Here is a 19,977-nt window from a genome sequence, read left to right on the forward strand (position 1 = left end):
CTTCTAACCCTGACGCCTCTCTCCTCAGGGCTCAGAAAGAGCTCCAGCAGCCAGGAAGTGGAAGTCCTCGCCCTGGGCCTCCAGGGATCATGGCTCTGCACACATATGCACACCTGTGCACACCGCATGCAGGGAAACTCACAGGCCCATCAACTGCCTCTTCCCAACAGATCATCAGCTCTATGAAGGCTGAGAATCTGTCTGTCGTGTTTGCTATGGTACCCCTGTGTCGGCAGTGGAATCCAGCACATAGGACAGAGGCTTCATAAATATGGCAGGAACAAATGAGTGAATGATAAGCTTTCCTGAAGCACCTCTGAGGGTGGGGAAGAAACTTGCTCTCCTCTACTGAGCACCTCCTGTGGGTCAGCACAGCACCTGATACTTTATGCTGTCTCTTTCTCCAACCACACTGTGACCGGGGGTCACTGTGCCCATTTTGCAGGGAAGGAAACCGGCTCAGAGAGGCTACGTAACTTGCCCAGTGAATGACACACAGCTGGAATGGATGAGAGCAAGGGTGCACGTGCCAGCCTGTCAGACCCCAAAGGCACATTCCTCCAGGCCACCCTGCCTCTCTTCGAGATCAGTGAAGCAACTGAGTCCCAAGCCTCAGCCAAGCTACCTTGCTGACTCGCCATCAGCCTGAAAGCCCCTGAGAGGGGGCCTCGCTGGAATACTGAGGACAGAACAGCTGTGCGATGCTAAGGTATGAACCCCACACCCCGGTGGCCCGACGCATTCGTGCAGCCATGGCTTATCTTTAGCTCACATCACAGTCTGGGTGGGTTGGGCGGCTCTCCCAGTGGCTCTTCTCAAAAGGAGACTTAGCGTGTGGCTTCCCAGTTTGCAGTAGAAGGGGACAAGAGGGCTGGGGGCCATGTAAGATGCTTCTGAGGCCAGGCCAAGAAGGGCGAAATTTCCACCAGGTTCCCTTCACTCCCTTCCCTGCTGCACTTAGCTGCAAGGGAGGCAAGTACAGTCTTCCTGAGCTCAGGGGAGACCCAGTGCTGAGCACCAAACCTGGGTCTCCATTCCCCTGCCCTCAGGTGGCCCTGCCTCTCCCCCCAGCCTTAAAGCCTCCTTCAGCAGACCCTCCTTGACCCTCAGAGCCCAGGGGACAAGCCAAGACACTGAACCCTGAACATATATACAGGGTTTCTCCCCCAGGGCCGTAAAGCTGAAGCTAAGGGCTCCACAGGGTACCAGGTGACACTCAAGACACTGGCCTGAACCTGGATGATCCCCAGCCTGGGGCCTCTCAGGGGGCTCCTTCCTCCCCACATTTGGCCTTGAGCCCTGCCCCCGTTCCTGTCCCAGCCCAGCCAGGGGCCCCATCACGGCATCCCAGCGCTCCAAGCCCAGCTCCTCTACACATAGCCCTCCCCCTGGACCCCAGGGCTTGGCTACAGGCAGCCCCAGAGGCTCCCAGGAGCCTGTACTATTTCTGTTCTGGCTCCAGAAGCAGGATGTCCAGCCCGAGCTCACAGAGACAGGCAGGGGTACACCCATCACTCAGCAGAACCCTGGGTCCCGGCTCACTGGGGCCCAAGTTCAGGATTAGCCTCAGAGCCGGCAAGGTCTGGAAAGGCTCCAGGCTGGATGCCAAGGGCAAGGAATAGTATCCACAACCCTGCTGGGGGGAGAGGTGTGAAAGCTGTGAGCTCTCTTGGAAGTATCGGGTCCAAGGGGCCTGGAGCCCCACAGACACATGCGGAGTAGAAAGACCCTGAGAAACCCCTTTGCCGCTTCCTTACCAGCCACCCCGTGAAGCTGGGATCTTTCAGCTGTTGACACATCTTGGGGAGATTCCCACTAGTCTGCGGCTAGTGTCACCTCCCTGTGACCAGTCCAAGGACAGTCTGTACCCTAACAGGGAGAGCAGCCCATCCCTGGAGTGGTCTCTCTAGAAGGAAGGAGGGGTCCTAGACCATGGATGGGGGTCTCAGCAACTCTTCAGGAGACCTGTCCTCACCAGTCCTCGGGTACCACTGCTAAACTTTGCCCTGGACCAGGACCTGGGAAGATGCCCTCTATAGCAGCATTTCCCAAAGCAGGTTCCTTGGAACACTAGCACCTTGATGCTCTACCCCAAAGTGGTTCCCTAGTCAAGTAAGTTTGGGAACTGCTGCCCACTGTATGCAACCGCCCTCTGCCTCAGGCCACCTCAGAGAGTCACAGTGAACCTCAGTCTATAAAGGCTCTGACAAGTCCTGCAGCAGAAACCTGTTTTAATTTACTTAGCTTGGCACCTCCGAGACTGTGACCACAGAACCCTTTTTGTACTCATTACCTGGTGGCAGTTCTATAGAAAACACTGGAAATCTGTCCTAGGCTATCCTCGATCCAGCTTCAGAGATGAATCACACTTGGTCCCTGATCTGGATTTCTCCCCTCCTGGGGGGTAGCAAAGGCAGGGAGCCGGCAAATACAACAGGTGTGACCAGTGCTTGGCCCACCAATGCCATTCAACAGAAATTCATCCCCCTATCTGCTTTATTTCGACTATAACATTATCTCTACCTGAGATATTATATATGTATTTGTTTACATATTTATTCTCCATTCCCCACTCCTCTTACTCAAATGAAACCTCCACAGGGGAAAAAGTTTTATCTGCTGTGTTTACTGCTTTATCCCCACAAATCCTCTCATGTCTAGGACAGTGTTTGGCATGTGCTGGGTGCTTAATTTTTGTAGAATGACTTTATTAATTTCACTAATGGGGAAAACAAAGCACAAGGAGAGTACATAATTTACACACTGTTGCATGGCTATTACTTGGTGGAGTCGAGATTTAAAGCCAAGAGTCCGACATCAGAGCTCACACACCGGCCACCCCGCTCCCTCCAGCACCAGGCTCCTCTGAGTGAGTGAAAGACTGATGCAAAGCCGTTCATTTTCTTAAAGTTGACAACCCGAAGCCAGCCCCTACCCTCCTTTGCACTTGACCTCTACAGCAACCCTCTCCACACCTGTCTCAGACCCTGCCCCCAGGCCAGCACCTGGCAGGGGATCAGGGCACCGAAGACCCACCCAGCGATGCTGAGAAGGCCCCAGCAATTGAACCTGGGGGTGACCTTCGGGGCAGCCAATTCTGGGTTCTCCACGAGGAAGACAAGTCTCCTGAGAGTCCAAGAAACTCAACTTGACAGCTTCCAACCCTCTCCTCCCTTCCTCAAATCTGATGCCAAATGAAGTTGCCAGATAGAATGACTCGAGGTTGGCCACTCCCTTCCGTTCTCCAGTCTAATACAATGAGAAGATGGAGGAAGAAAAGAGCTAAGTTCAGAGCTGGAAGTGCTGGCTTGACTCCATTGCTGTGTGATCTTGACCAGCTGGCCCTTCTCTGGGCTTTGGCTTCCTCTGCAGAGAATAGAGAGCAGGGCTTGCGCTGCTGGCCTCACAGCACTGACGGAAAGATCAAGGATCATCAACTTGAAAGTTCCACAGAAATCTAATTCTTGCCAGTGCAGAGGTAAGGGCAAGATGCTGGAGATCCCAGAGCCAGAGGTCCCTAGCCAGAGGCCATCAGGGAAGCTTCTCAGAGGCCCAAATGACCTTTGACCTGAGTCTCCAAATATGAGTTGGATTTTTTTTGGTTGCAGATGAGGCTAGAAAGGAAAGTTAAAGCAAATTGCACAGGCTTTGAAAGCCAGGACTTTCTCCTGGCGGCAGTGGGAAGCCTGTGAGGGTTTTAAGCACAGTGCTCTTGGGCTAGCTTTTGTTCCAATGTCAGGATCAAGTTCATCTCTGATTTACAGAAGACTCAAAATGACAGTAGCTTAAACGTATAAGAAGTTATTATCCGGCAGAAAATAAGCCCAGAAGCAGGCAGCCCAGGACTGGTAGAGCAGGTCTGCAGAGTCCCCAGGGACCCAGGCTCCTTCTTTCTGTTCCACTCACCTCTGGATGTGGTTCCCATCCTCAATATCACCTCATGGTCCAAGATTGCTGTTGCAGCACCGGTCTTCACAGTTGCCCTCCAGGCAGCAGGGCAAATGAATGGGAGTAGGACAAAAGAGACACACCCCCAGCAGAGTCAGTTCCTTTTAAAGAGCCTTCCCAGAAGTCCCACACATAACTTTTACTCACATCTTATTAGCCAGAACTTAGTCTTGTAGCCACTCTGCTGCAAAAAAGGACTGACGATAAAGTCTTTGTTCTGAGTAGTAATTTGCCCTGCTACATATCAGAGCTCTGTAACTAAAGAAGGTGGGATTGGATATTAAATAAGCAACTGGCAGTCCCTGCTACAGAGGCTTTTGGCTACAAGAAGCAGGACACCTGACACCCAGATTTTAATACTTCCTTGACAAGGAATCTGGAGAAATATGTCCCAGGGTTGGGTTTCTGACTCAACAATGACATCAAAACGCAGATTCTTTCTATCCTTTGTTCTGCCATCCTTAGTATATCGGATATTAATTAAATGGGTTATTATTAAAGAGCAAATTAATATTTGAAAAGCACTTATGCTACATAAGAAGAAAATATGTTCAATGCATCACCTCGCAATCACAAGATGACTGCCACAGCTCCAGACATCACATCCTGCCCCTATATCCTATGATGTAGGAAAGGAGGAAAGAGGGCAAAAGAGTTTTCTCCTTGTGCCATTCTTATGTGTTGTCAGGAAAGAAAATCTATCTCAGAAACACCCCTCCCCCATCAGACTTCCTTTTATGTCTTATCGACCAGGAGTAGACCACAGCCCATACCTAGACCAACCATGTCACAGGGGGGGCATGGTTGCCATGAAAGGCTTAGATCAATTATGATACACCTCCAAGGCTGGATTCACTGCCGCCCAAACAAAACCAGAGCTGATTGAATCGCAAGGCAGAAGGGGACAGGGCCAGTGGTTGGGTGAGCCAACCTTGCCTGCCACACTTTAGAAGAGAGTGGAGGTTCGGAAAACACCGAGGAGCTGCTGAGAGTGGGCCAGTGAGAGGTGCTGAGAGATGAAGAGTCAGCCACGCCAGGGAGCCAAAAAGCAGCCTCACGGGGCAAGCCGGGCCCTGCACGTTCACCACAATCTTCTCTTTTTCAGCAAAATGGCTGCTCTTCCTGGGGCCCAGGGCTGTGCTGGCCCGAAATGGGCCACGCATGTGCACGTGAGCAGCCCCCACGCTGACTGGTAACTGCATCAAACCCTCTCCCCTTCTGCCACCAAGGACGCATTGTGCTCATTTCCCCGGTCCCCGCAGGCACAGGGGCCCCAAGCAGAGTGTGTCAGGAATTCTGTGTTTTCACCTTGGCCTGAGCTTCCCAATTTATCTTACAGTTTCATTAAGTCTCGCGCCACATACCACAGACATATTTCTAACCTAACGGCCTGTTGCAGGGGCTTCAGGATGCTACAAATACAGAGTGTTCTTTGCCTGGTTTTCTTTCTTAAAACCAAATAATTATTCACCACTCTCCCCCTGTGTCTTGCACGGTTCGCTTAGATTAATAACGTTTGAGATTCTGCCTATTAGGTATCGAAAGCAGCGAGCGGGGGCCTTCTAGCCAATTCCAATTCCAGATACTGCGTGATGGAAACTATTTCTCCCCGACCCTGTTGCCAGCAACAAGCTTTTCTCTAACGGCTTAATTAGGATTCAAGATTGTGTCCAGAAACCCAGAGCCTCAGAAGGAGCCAAGCCAGCGTGTTTACAGACTTCTGTGTTCAGTTCGTTTCTGGTTTTGTATTTTGCAAGAGGAGGGAAAAGGAAATGGCTGAGAGAGAGAGACAGAGAGATGGAGGGACAGAGAGATAGAGACAGAGAAAGAGGTGGGTTTTTAACAACAGGAGGAAGCTTCAGACATGGTGGAAAGGCAGTTAGTTGGCAGCCAGATGGGAAGATGGGAACAGAGAGAAGCAGGTACTGAAATGCAGAGGCAGTTCGGACATACCAGAGATCAGAGCAATGAATGGGCTAGCTCTTGACCTGCCACACCTTGGCGACAAGAGATTATTAACCTGTCCTGTCCATCGCTCCTGACGGGGCCTGAGCAAGGGGAGGAAGCCTTGTGTTTTTTGGTTTTGTTTTGTTTTGTTTTTTCATTTTTATTGGAGTATAGTTGATTTACAATGTTGTGTTAGTTTCAGGTGTACAGCAAATCTAATCAGCTATACATATACATATATCCACTCTTTTTTAGATTCTTTTTTTTTTTAACTTTTTATTTTATATTGGAGTATAGCCGATTAGCAATGTTGTGATAGTTTCAGGTGCACAGAAAAGCGACTCAGCCATATATACATATATATATATATATATATATATATATATATATATATATATATATATATATACATTCTTCCCCAGACTCCCCTCCCATCCAGGCTGCCACATAACATTGAGCAGAGTTCCCTGTGCTATACAGTAGGTCCTTGTTGGTTATCCTTTTTAAATATAGTAGTGTGTACATGTCAATCCCAAACTCCCTAACTATCCCTTCCCTCCACCCTTCCCACTCCTGTCTGGTAACCATAAGTTCATTCTCTAAGTCTGTGAGTCTGTTTTGTAAATACATTCATTTGTATCATTTCTTTTTAGATTCCGCATATAAGCGATATCATGTGACATTTCTCTTTCTCTGTCTGACTTACTCCACTTGGTATGACAATCTCTAGGTCCATCCATGTTACTGCAAATGGCATTATTTCATTCTTTTTTATGAGGAAGCCTTGTGTTTGAAAGCAGCAGAACTCAAGTTAAACTCTTTCTCCATTCCTTCCCAGCTGAGTGGCCTTGGCCAAGTCACCTTACCCCTCTGAGTATTAGCTTCCTCATCTGGGAATAATAATACTGGGATATTTCGCAGAATTATTTTGAGGCTTATAAAAGAAGTATGAGAAAAACATTGGACATTGGACAATGACAAGCAATGGTAAACATGAGCTGGAATGAGTTGAATCTGTATCCCATGGACTTTTATGTCACCCTGGAGATGATGGCCAAACCTTACAGCTGGACCGTGGACAGGCCTCTAAGGAGCTGTGGGTGCAATTTACACTCTCTTGGCCTCAGTTTCCTCATCTATAAAATGGGTCAATAATAGTGTGGTTTAAAAGACACGATGCACATAAAGCCCTTAACTCAGTGTCTGGCATGAGGCAGGTGCTCACACCTGGGGGTGAGCAGGAAGTGGCCTGGTCAAAGGCCATCATTGTCCTGGTGAGGAATCTGAGGGCGAGAGCAGGAGGTGACATCTGCTGATCCACAGTGAGTAAATGGAAGATCCTGGTTAGGACTCGTGTGGTATTTTACCACTGGCCAGTAGAAATACGCTCCCATTTAAGGGCATATAAAGGGATCAATAGAAGCCAGAGAAAGCATGAAGCTTTGACAACATGCTGGTAAGAAAGAATTCAGGAATTCAAAATAAACTTTAGCATAAGAAGGACAGATGCCAGAGGGGCAATCCTCCTGGGAATGTTAATTTATATTAGCTTCTTTCTTATCAAAACTGGAATCATCAATTAGGTCAATTCCCCAATAGCTCTTAGAAAGTGCCATTTTGCATCTGACCCAGTACTTCCCTGTCTAGGGATCCTTGGACCCAGCATTGCTTTTACGTGTGAGGATATCTGTTACAGAGTTCGTAATAGCAAGACATTGAAAGCATCCTGTATGTTGGAGGGTTAGTTAAGCAAAGCATTGTAATCCAATATGAGACAACTGTTCAAATTGACATCTGTAAAGAATTTTTAAGGAGGGGCTTCCCTGGTGGCCCAGTGGTTGAGAATCTGCCTGCTAATGCAGGGGACACGGGTTCGAGCCCTGGTCTGGGAGGATCCCACATGCCGCGGAGCGGCTGGGCCCGTGAGCCACAACTACTGAGCCTGCGCGTCTGGAGCCTGTGCCCCGCAACGGGAGGGGCCGCGATAGTGAAAAGGCTCGCGCACCGCGATGAAGAGCGGTCCCCGCACCGCGATGAAGAGTGGCCCCCACTTGCCGTAACTAGAGAAAGCCCTCGCACGAACCGAAGACCCAACACAGCCAAAAATGAATAAATAAATAAATAAAGTAGCTATTAAAAAAAAAAAAAAAAAAAAAAAAGAATTTTTAAGGAAACAAGAAAAATACTTATGGTATAATGTGAAGAAAAAGATACAAAGGGACACAACACTGCATCCATGATTTCAACTGTATAAAATACATGTGTATGCCTTAGTGACGTTGAGCATCTTTTCATGTGCCTCTTGGCCAAAAGGAAAGAGAAAGTACATTTTCAAAGAATGCAAGGGAGTCAAGCTCCAGCAGGCCCAGCTCACCAAGCACAAAATACAATAAGAATTTAGAAGGAGGAGGAAATAGAGTGATGTAGGTCAAAGGGTACAAAGTGTCAGCTCTAAGAAGAATAAGTTCTGAGGCTCTAATGTACAGCATGTTGACTATAGTTAATAATATTGAATACTCAAAAGTTGCTGAGAGATTGTCAGTATCCTCAGCACAAAAAAATAAAAGTTAACTATGTGAGATGATGGAGGTGGGAATTATCTTGGTCTCGGTAATCATTCCACAATGTCAGTGTATGTCAAATCGTCACAGAGTACCATTTAAATATGTACAATTGTATTTGTTGATTATTTCCAATTATTCCTTATTAAAGTTAAAAAAAACTTAAAAGGAAAAAAACCTGCAAAATTATCAGCATTTCTGTTTCAACGATCTATTGCTGTATAACAAACCACCATAAAATGTAGCATTCAAAACAACCTCAATTTGTTATTTCTCATAATTCTGTGGGTCAGGAATTCAGGCAGGGCTCAGCTGGGCAATTTTTCTGCTCCACGTGGAACAGGCAGGGATCACTCAGTCCTCTGGCTTCAGCGGACAGCCGTCTAGACATCACTGTGGAGCCTGACCCTGAATGTTCCTTCTCTCTCTTTCTCTCTCTTTCTCTCTCTCTCTCTCTCTCTCTCTCCCCACCTCATTCAGTCATCCAGCTTAAGCTACTTTTCAGCATGCTGCTGGCTCCCCAGAGCACAAAGGCAGACACTGCTGGGCTTCTTTAGGGCTGTGCCCAGAGCTCACATACTATCACTCTTTCCACACTCTACTGGTCAAAGCCTTCCGGGGCCAAGTCCAATTCCAGGAGAAAGGAAAGAGATGCCACCTCTTGATGTGGGAGCAGCAGTGCATAGAGGAACGGGAGGAGCTGCAGACGGCCACATTTGGAGACAAGAACCACGGTTACCAAGTTCACCTCGGTCTGTTCATGATGGGAAGAGAGCAACATTTTCACATGACTGCAATGCTGGTGCCTCTGCCCAGGACAAAAGAGGCCTGAGTTGAGCTCTGGGTCCACGTTCTAACAGACATTGGCTCAAATCCCTGTTCTACCACTTACTAACTAGCCAGTAAACCTCTCTGAGCCTCAGTTTCCTCACCTATAAAATGGGCATAGTAATGTCTGCCTCATATGCTGAGAGAATTAAAGTAAAATGCGTACCCCAGTGTCAGGCCAGCATAGTTACCCAGAAAATGTTAGTATTGCCCCTCCTTCTTTCTTAGGCCTTTTATAGTAAAATTTGGGCAGTAGAAATGAAGAGTTATGCTTTTTCAAGCCTTCTAGGATTATCAGGGCTCTGAGCAGACATTCTGGAAATGAAGGAGTGGCTAATGCTTTGGGCAGTCTAGCGAGTTTGCCCGCCCTTTGATAACAGGCACTATGGGGGTGAGCATGTGACCTAGGCCTGGTCAATCATAGTATCTCCTTCTTTTGGACCAAGGATTCATTCAAGGGAGCACGAGTGACTCAGGCAGAGCCAATCAGGGTTATTCCCTGGGATTTCTGAGTCTGAGCTGGGGAAGTAGCCTTGCTTCTGGAGTCCAAGAGCTAGAAGAATGGGATGTTAGGACTACGGTCCGCTATCTTTAAGGCTGGGCTGATAAGGTAAGTGGAAAATAAAGAGAGCAACAGGGTCCTGGTAGCCCTCTAGTTTGGTAACCCGTCCTTCAGTTCTAGGACCCAACCACAGCTGCCATAAATTCCGTTTCTGCAGAAGCCAGGAAGCTCCGGGCTTCTGACATTTGCTAGCGAGTGTCCTGACTAACATACATTTCAAGAGGCAGAGAGATACTGGAGGTGGAATAATGGACAGAGAGGCAGAAGGAAGAGGACAGAGAAACACAGCAGCCAGAAATAGATCATTCCTGGGCCACTCAAACTGCTCAGGATAGCGACCGAGCAAAAACCCAGCATCACCGCTTCTCACCTGCTCACTCGCCATAGGAGATAAGAACATGACAGTTCACTGCAGTATTATCTAGGGAAATGGAAAATAAACATCAACAGCCATCAACAGGAGAATGGCCAAATAAGCTGAGATAAACTCATACAGTTGACTGCATAGCAATAATTTAAGACAACGAGAATAATTAATGTATTGCAAATAATCAAAAGTAATGACATGAGAACATCTCCAAGACATATCTTTGAGTGAAATCTAAGTACAGAATGGTAAAAGCAAACAAAGAAACAATCAAAAACAAACAACAAAAACCATACAAGCACGCATACAGAGAAAACAGCATTCTACAGTGTCCATATAGTGAGTATATAAATGCATGGATACAAACCAAGCTGATGGCGGTTTCTTCTGGGAAGTGAAACAGAGACTAAGATTGGATCTGGGAAGGGGTCAAAATGGACTTTAGCCTTATCTATAATGCATTCAGGTTTCTAGATATATTACATAGTATTTTAAAATAACCACCATGGGGACTCATGACAGTTTAATTTTGAGATCATTGATTTCAACATCCTTAATTTAGAGTTGAAGAAACCAAAAGACTCAGAGAAAGCAAGTGACCGGCCCAAGTCCACACAGGGTGGAGATTTTGTATTAAACCCAGCAGAGTTCCAGCCCAGGGTCTCCCTAACATGTCACACTGTCACCCCCAAGCTGAGGCAACCAAGCTATCCTCTCAGCGTTAGGCAATGCCCAGGGAGGCAGAGAACCTGTGCCTTCCACGTCCTTATCCCATATCTGGACATCATCCACGTGCCTGCACAGACAGGATGCAGAGGGAAGAGGATTAGGCCGGGAGGCAGGAACCGGCTTGGGATTCTTCTCTGCCGCCCTCAACCTCCCGCTGGGCCCTTGGGTGAAGGGGCCACGGACTCAGTGGTCTCCCTGCTTCCTTTCACCTCTCAGGTGCTACCCTCTGTGAACTTTGCCTGCGGCCAAGTCCGTATGCAGCATACCCTCTGTGTGACCCTGGATCTTTGCCTCCTGTTCATAATTAAGAGAAGAAACCACCAAATGAGCAAATGCGGAAATATATGCGGCAATGAAGGCTTTTTTTTTTTTTCTTTATGTGAACTATTTGGGCCTAATTCGTTTTGTACAAAGAGAACGACTAATATTTCATGGGGAGAGATAAGATCTTGCTTCAATTGACCTTGAACTGAATCTACAAATTTCTTAGAGGTGACCTCTTCATCGACGCTTGATACACATTCACAAATAAATGAACTGAGAAGATTCTTATTTAGATAACTAGTCCAATCGAGGATCCAAAATAAAGGCAGATGTCCAGGGCTCATGAGGAGAGTCATGGAATCATGGAATCTTAGAATAACAGAGTTTTAGAATGATAGAATTATAGAATCTTAGAGTTGAAGAATCCATGGTTAGAGGGGACCGCTAAGGTGAAAAAATGAAAGATCTGAACTGTGAACTCTTTAGGGAAGGGGTTAAGTATTGGTCATCCCTAGCACCGAGCTTGGCACACAGTAGGAAGCCAAGGAGGGAATCATTCATTCAGCAAAGCTCTGTTACACCCCTACTATGCACCAGAACCCGAGTGACATAGAGTGTGCAGAGATGACTTAACACAGACCCTGCCCTTGATACAGCTGGCTGGAGAGGATTCTGGACCGATTTCCTCTAATACATGCCCTTTTCCCCGCCCAAGCTGTTCCTTCAGGGTACCCTTATCCCCTCCCGGACCTTGGACGTGGATTTCAGAGGGCTGCCACCAGGGATGTAGCGGAATCTCGCTGTCACTGAGTGGGACAACTGGTAGGCTTTTGCCAACAAAAATAACAGAATGAAAGAAAAAAAAAATGTAAGGGAACATAGCCGGAATTCAATGATTTATGTTTTATTTCCACATACATCCTGTTATAGGTCTTCATTAAAATGAGAACATTATTTGTTGCTCAGTAGGTATCAGGATTTTTTTAGTGGCAATTCTGCTGTAGGTGAAAATTTAAAGGCATAAAAATATATGGGTTCAAAAAATCCTCCCTCACTAAGCTACAGCTTTTGCTGACCACACTGCCTCCTGCTCCGGGTTGCCCCATCAGTAAGCCTGAACGTGGTACAGCAGTGGATCTGAGGAAATTTAATAGATAACCTAGCGGGGAAGACTTCTGCCACCAAATATGTTTGGGAAATGCTAGTTCAGAGTAAAGTTCAGCACGTTTCTTTACAACAGGACTTCTCAGAGCATTTATCGTGCTAAAGTTCACAGTGAATCTCCATAGGGGCCACTCAGGATGTAGTTAGTTTTCTCAACGCAACTTGACCACCGAACTCTTTTGGAGAAACCCTGAGCTGGGGATAGAAAGGGAACGTGGTGAAGATGTGACCCACAAGCCAGCACGTTCCCAGTGTGACACAGTAGATCCCAGAGTTGACGCTCTCATGATCTTTGTCATCTTTGCATCCCTTCCATGTCCCCCTGGGCTTTTTGTCCAGCTGAGCTGCCCTGAGAGGCTGTGGGCAACCACCCCCATCATGAGGTTCTCTCTTTCCAATCCCTTCCTCACCCGATGGGCGCAGAGCCTTCGGTGGGCTCACGCCAACTCCACAGCTCCTCATGCATGAGCCAGAGCAGCCATGGCAGATGGGGAAAGAACAGCATGCTTGGGGGGCAGACCCTGCGTGGTCCGGCATGGCTGATGGAAACCACGTTAAGGAATTCAGTCTTCATCTGAAAAGCCAAGCCAGCATGGCTGCAGTATCAGGTCAATTCTGCCTTTCCACGGAGATTTCCTTGCATCATGCCTTCCCTTCATTTGTGACTCTGCTCCAAGCATGCTCCCCAGTGACACTTCCCTACCTAAAAATCCATCCCACACTCTCTGTGCCTTACCTCGTCCTCTTTCTTTTTTCTTCAGAGTATTCATCACTCCCTGACATATATCATAAGGTGGGTTTTATCTGTCTCTTATCTCTGTCTTCTGCCAGCAGGCAGGGTCCAAGAGGCCTGACACTTAGGTTTGGTCACTAATGTATCCCCAGCACCCAGCACAGAGCCTGTGCACAGCAGACTCTCAAGAAACTGTGAAATGGATAAAGGATTTTAAGCACAAGAGCAACATGGCCAGAGAATTCTTAGGGTGCTATTTCTAGAAGCCATTCCTTATGCAGCTGTTCAAAACATTGGCTTTTTATTTAAAGAAATGCATTATTCATAAAGGCATGATTCCAGCTAAATACTGACATCGACAACACTGAATGAAGAACTAAAAAAAAAAAATCAAAGGACTTAGAGTTTATTTAATCTAAACATCTCAAACAAGAAGTCCAAGGATAATCTCTAATGAAAAATAGGCTTTGTCCAGCATAGCCAACTTTGTATGTAGTGCTTTTAGGTCACTATGCCATAATTCTCCACCCTCCCTTTGGTCTTAACACTTGACTCATTTCACCCATTTACATCACCAGACTTCAGGCTATTTGTGGATGTAACTTGATCAAACTTTCATTTCCCATTTGAAAACAGATACTCAGAGATGGGGTGGGACATACTCAAGGTCTTACAGCTTACCAGGAGCCGAAGTCTGGACTACAGCCTATGTCCCCAGACACCCAGCCCACTGCCCTGCCCTCGTGCAATCTTGTCTTCCTATTGGCCAGACCGGATCTGGGCCTGTCATGTCTCCCACAAGGGCTGGAGTCCCTTCCTCTTGATAGACCACAACTGGGAAAAGGTCAAGGAAAGCAAACACTAGCTTGAATGGACCCTATGGAAAGAGAGGCAGCAGAACCAGGAGAAAGGTGCAACTAAATACCTTGTCAAGGTCACACTTTATGTGCCCTTGAGTGACTCCACAAAACCCTTCAGGCAGGACATTCTGCCCTGGTTCCAAAAGACCTTTTGGACAAGTTCTCTGCGATAGCTCCTATCCTGAAACATGTTCACTCTCCCAGCAAACTCTTCCTAAGAAATTTCTAGTACTTCATGGTGGGGAAGACATAGACTTTGGATGCAGAGAGACCTGGGATGGAAGCTCTATTCTACCCCTACTGACTGGGCACATACTTTAACCATTCTGAGTCTCAGTTTCTTATCTGAATAAATGAAGGTCATAACAACCTCCACAGCCATTTCTCTTTTAAAGAAAAAAATGAAAGAACGTGTTTCAGCTGCTTAGCACAGTTTATCGCACATAGAAGAAACCTGAAAATGATGGCTACTTGTCTTAGCTGGGTTCCTGCAGAAGCAGACCCTGAGACAAGAATTCAAGTGCAAGTGATTTACTCAGTAGTTGATTTCAGAAAACACCAGGAAGGAGTAGGGAAGTGAGATGGCGAAGGAAAGCAGCCAATAAAGGGTGGATTACCACTGCAAAACCAGAGCTCAGTTCCACTGGGGAAGTCTGGAAAATGGTGCAAAATACATGCCTGAGTTATCCCCTCTAAGGGCTGAGGGAGCTGGGGTATTGATCTACCAACTTCCATTAGTCATTGGTTGAAGGTTGTTCCCAAGAGGTGCTAATTCCCCAAAATTTACAGCCTGCCTCGCTTACATTCAGAGCTGATTCCAGACACAAGGAGAAGATCCTGGAGCAAAGAGATGTGGGTGCTGACAGCTGAGTCAGGCTGGTGTGCACTGAAGTGGTAAGAGTGTCAAGATAAGGGCAGGGCAGTGACAGCATCTGCTACCCTTCTGTTTTGCCTCATCAAAAATGGCTAAGTAAGTCAGAAAGAGAAAAACGAATATCATATATTAATGCATATATGTGGAATCTGAAAAAATTGGTATAGACGACCCTATTTACAAAGCAGAAATAGAGACACAGATGTAGAGAACAAACGTGGGGATACCAAAGGGGAAAGGGCGGTGGGATGAATTGGGAGATTGGGATTGGCATATATGCACTATTGATACTGTATAAAATAGATAACTAATGAGAACCTACCGTATAGCACAGGGAACTCTACTCAATGCTCTGTGGTGACCTAAATGGGAAGGAAATCCAAAAAAGAGGGGATATATGTATATGTATAGCTGATACACTTTGCTGTACAGTAGAAACTAACACAACATTGTAAAGCAACTATACTCCAATAAAAATTTTTTTTAAAATAGCTAACATTGAATGATCCCTTACTGTCTTCAAGGCAATGTCATGACTATTTGACACATGTTCTCTTGTTTAATACTCACAACAAATCTATGAGGTGGGTCATACTGCTATTCCAATTTTGTAATTGAGACAATTGAGGCCCAAGGTCATGTAGCTAGATTTGAACCCAGGCTAACTCCAGAGCCCATGCTCTCACACACACCATGACACAGCCCATTAGTGGTGAAATCAGATTCCAACTATAGAGCATTTCATCACTGCTCAGTGTGTATATGTGTTCCATTCTTGGCTACAGTCTTTCCTAGGCACAGTGATCTTCTGCAAGCAGCTTGAGCTCTTTGGGCCCCAGTTTCTCCAGCTGTAAGATGAAGCAATAATCATACCTACTTTATAAGGTTACTGTCAAGATGAACAAGAAGGTAAATTAAGCTTAGCAATTGGCATGTGGGGAATTCTCAGTAAGTGAGAGCTATTATTTTTCCTCTATGGAAACCTCAGTATTTTCTTCTGTAAAATAGAAAAATCAAATTAAATAAACCTCTCTCAAAGGACTTCGTGCTTGCCAAGTGAGAAAGGATATGTAGATATTACTATTTCCATTTCCACAAAGATAAGAAAGTGGAAGCTGAGAAAATTATAAAATATTATATGAGAATTGGGAAGGAAGTTAATCCTGCCCCCATCACTTTCCACTCTCCCTCTATCTAGGGCAATGCCATTCATCCCCATGGCTTCAACTACCATTTACACAACTTCAGATATTGTATTTTTTAAGTTTGTTTGTTTGTTTGTTTGCTCTTGGTTTTTGTTTTGCATGGGGTTTCTATTTCTCTGCTGATGTTTCCTTTCTTTCCTTCCCCCTCTCTGTATCCTCAAGTCCATTCTCTAGTAGGTCTGTGTCTTTATTCCTGTCTTGCCCCTAGGTTCTTCATGACCTTTTTTTTTTTTTTTTAGATTCCATAGATATGTGTTAGCATACAGTATTTGTTTTTCTCTTTCTGACTTACTTCACTCTGTATGACAGACTCTAGGTCCATCCACCTCACTACAAATAACTCAATTTTGTTTCTTTTTATGGCTGAGTAATATTCCATTGTATATATGTGCCACATCTTCTTCATCCATTCATCTGTCGATGGACATTTAGGTTGCTTCCATGTCCTGGCTATTGTAAATAGAGCTGCAATGAACATTTTGGTACATGACTCTTTTTTTTTTTTTTTTTATGGCTGTGTTGGGTCTTCGTTTCTGCACGAGGGCTTTCCCTAGTTGCGGTAAGCAGGGGCCACTCTTCATCACGGTGCGCGGGCCTCTCACTATCACGGCCTCTCTTGTTGCGGAGCACAGGCTCCAGACGCGCAGGCTCAGTAATTGTGGCTCACGGGCCTAGTTGCTCTGCGGCATGTGGGATCTTCCCAGACCAGGGCTCGAACCCGTGTCCCCTGCATTGGCAGGCAGACTCTCAACCACTGCGCCACCAGGGAAGCCCCATGACTCTTTTTGAATTATGGTTTTCTCAGGGTATATGCCCAGTAGTGGGATTGCTGGGTGATATGGTAGTTCTATTTTTAGTTTTTTAAGGAACCTCCATACTGTTCTCCATAGTGGCTGTATCAATTTACATTCCCACCAACAGTGCAAGAGGGTTCCCTTTTCTCCACACTCTCTCCAGCACTTATTATTTGTAGATTTTTTGATGATGGCCAAATTCTCCTTCAATTTGTTAATATAGTGTATCACATTGATTGATTTGCGTATATTGAAGAATCCTTGCGTTCCTGGGATAAACCCCACTTGATCATGGTGTATGATCCTTTTCATGTGCTGTTGGATTCTGTATGCTAGTATTTTGTTGAGGATTTTTGCATCTATGTTCATCAGTGATATTGGTCTGTAGTTTTGTTTCTTTGTGACATCTTTGTCTGGTTTTGGTATTGGGGTGATGGTGGCCTCACAGAATGAGTTTGGGAGTGTTCCTCCCTCTGCTATATTTTGAAAGAGTTTGAGAAGGATAGGTGTTAGCTCTTCTCTAAATGTTTGATAGAATTCGCCTGTGAAGCCATCTGGTCCTGGGCTTTTGTTTGTTGGAAGATTTTTATTCACAGGTTCAATTTCAGTGCTTGTGATTGGTCTGTTCTAATTTTCTGTTTCTTCCTGGTTCAGTCTCGGAAAGTTGTGCATTTCTAAGAATTTGTCCATTTCTTCCAGGTTGTCCATTTTATTGGCATATAGTTGCTTGTAGTAATCTCTCATGATCCTTTGTATTTCTGCAGCGTCAGTTGTTACTTTTCCTTTTTCATTTCTAATCCTATTGATTTGAGTCTTCTCCCTTTTTTTCTTGATGAGTCTGGCTAATGGTTTATCAATTTTGTTTATCTTCTCAAAGAACCAGCTTTTAGTTTTATTGATCTTTGTTATCATTTCCTTCATTTCTTTTTCATTTATTTCTGATCTGACCTTTATGATTTCTTTCCTTCTGCTAACTTTGGGGGTATTTTGTTCTTCTTTCTCTAATTGCTTTAGGTGTAAGATTAGGTTGTTTATTTGAGATGTTTCTTGTTTCTTAAGGTAGGATTGTATTTCTATAAACTTCCCTCTTAGAACTGCTTTTGCTGCATCCCATAGGTTATGGATCATCGTGTTTTCATTGTCATTTTTTTCTAGGTAGTTTTTGATTTCCTCTTTGATTTCTTCAGTGATCTTTTGGTTATTAAGTAGTGTATTGTTTAGCCTCCATGTGTTTGTATTTTTTACAGATTTTTTCCTGTAATTGATATCTAGTCTCATAGCGTTGTGGCTGGAAAAGATACTTGGTATGATTTCAATTTTCTTAAATTTACCAAGGCTTGATTTGTGACCCAGGATATGATCTATCCTGGAGAATGTTCCATGAGCACTTGAGAAGAAAGTGTATTCTGTTGTTTTTGGATGGAATGTCCTATAAATATCAATTAAGTCCATCTTGTTTAATGTATCGTTTAAAGCTTGTGTTTCCTTATTTATTTTCATTTTGGATGATCTGTCCATTGGTGAAAGTGGGGTGTTAAAGTCCCCTACTATGATTGTGTTACTGTCGATTTCCCCTTTTATGGCTGTTAGCATCTGCCTTATGTATTGAGGTGCTCCTATGTTGGGTGCATAAATATTTACAATTGTTATATCTTCTTCTTGGATTGATCCCTTGATCCTTATGTAGTGTCCTTCTTTTAAAGTCTATTTTGTCTGATATGAGAATTGCTATTCCAGCTTTCTTTTGATTTCCATTTGCATGAAGTATCTTTTTCCATTCCCTCACTTTCAGTCTGTATGTGTCCCTAGGTCTGAAGTGGGTCTCTTGCAGACAGCATATATACGGGTCTTGTTTTTGCATCCATTCAGCCAGTCTATGTCTTTTGGTTGGAGCATTTAATCCATTTACATTTAAGGTAATTATCGATATGTATGTTCCTATTACCATTTTCTTAATTGTTTTTGGTTTGTTATTGTAGGTCTTTTCCTTCTTTTGTGTTTCCTGCCTAGAGAAGTTCTTTTAGCATTTGTTGTAAAGCTAGTTTGGTGGTGCTGAATTCTCTCAGCTTTTGCTTGTCTGTAAAGGTTTTAATTTCTCTGTCTAATCTGAATGAGATCCTTGCTGGGTAGAGTAATCTTGGTTGTAAGTTTTTCTCCTTCATCACTTTAAATATGTCCTGCCACTCCCTTCTGGCTTGCAGAGTTTCTGCTGAAAGATCAGCTTAACCTTATGGGGATTCCCTTGTGTGTTATTTTTTGTTTTTCCCTTGCTGCTTTTAGTATTTTTTCTTTGTATTTAATTTTTGATAGTTTGATTAATATGTGTCTTGGCATGTTTCTCCTTGTCTCCTGTATGTGACTCTCTGTGCTTCCTGGACTTGATTAACTATTTCCTTTCCCATATTAGGGAAGTTTTCAACTATAAACTCTTCAAATATTTTCTCAGTCCCTTTCTTTTTCTCTTCTTCTTCTGGGACCACTATAATTCGAATGTTGGTGCGTTTAATGTTGTCCCAGAGGTCTCTGAGTCTGTCCTCAATTCTTTTCATTCTTTTTTCTTTATTCTGCTCTGCAGTAGTTATTTCCACTATTTTATCTTCCAGGTCACTTATCCGTTCTTCTGCCTCAGTTATTCTGCTATTGATCCCTTCTAGAGAACTTTAAATTTCATTTATTGTGTTGTTCATCACTGTTTGTTTGCTCTTTAGTTCTTCTAGGTCCTTGTTAAACGTTTCTTGTATTTTGTCCATTCTATTTCCAAGATTTTGGATCTTCTTTACTATCATTATTCTGAATTCTTTTTCAGGTAGACTGCCTATTTCCTCTCATTTGTTAGGTCTAGTGGGTTTTTACCTTGCTCCTTCATCTGCTGTGTGTTTCTCTGTCTTCTCATTTTGCTTAACTTACTGTGTTTGGGGTCTCCTTTTTGAAGGCTGCAGGTTCGTAGTTCCTGTTGTTTTTGGTGTCTGCCCTCACTGGCTAAGGTTGGTTCAGTGAGTTGTGTAGGCTTCCTGGTGGAGGGGACTAGTGCCTGTGTTCTGGTGGATGAGGCTGGATGTTGTCTTTCTGGTGGGCAGGTCCACATCTGGTGGTGTGTTTTGGGGTGTCTGTGGCCTTATTATGATTTTAGGCAGCCTCTCT

This window comes from Balaenoptera acutorostrata, chromosome 3, assembly GCF_949987535.1.
Source record: "Balaenoptera acutorostrata chromosome 3, mBalAcu1.1, whole genome shotgun sequence".
Taxonomy (NCBI): domain Eukaryota; kingdom Metazoa; phylum Chordata; class Mammalia; order Artiodactyla; family Balaenopteridae; genus Balaenoptera; species Balaenoptera acutorostrata.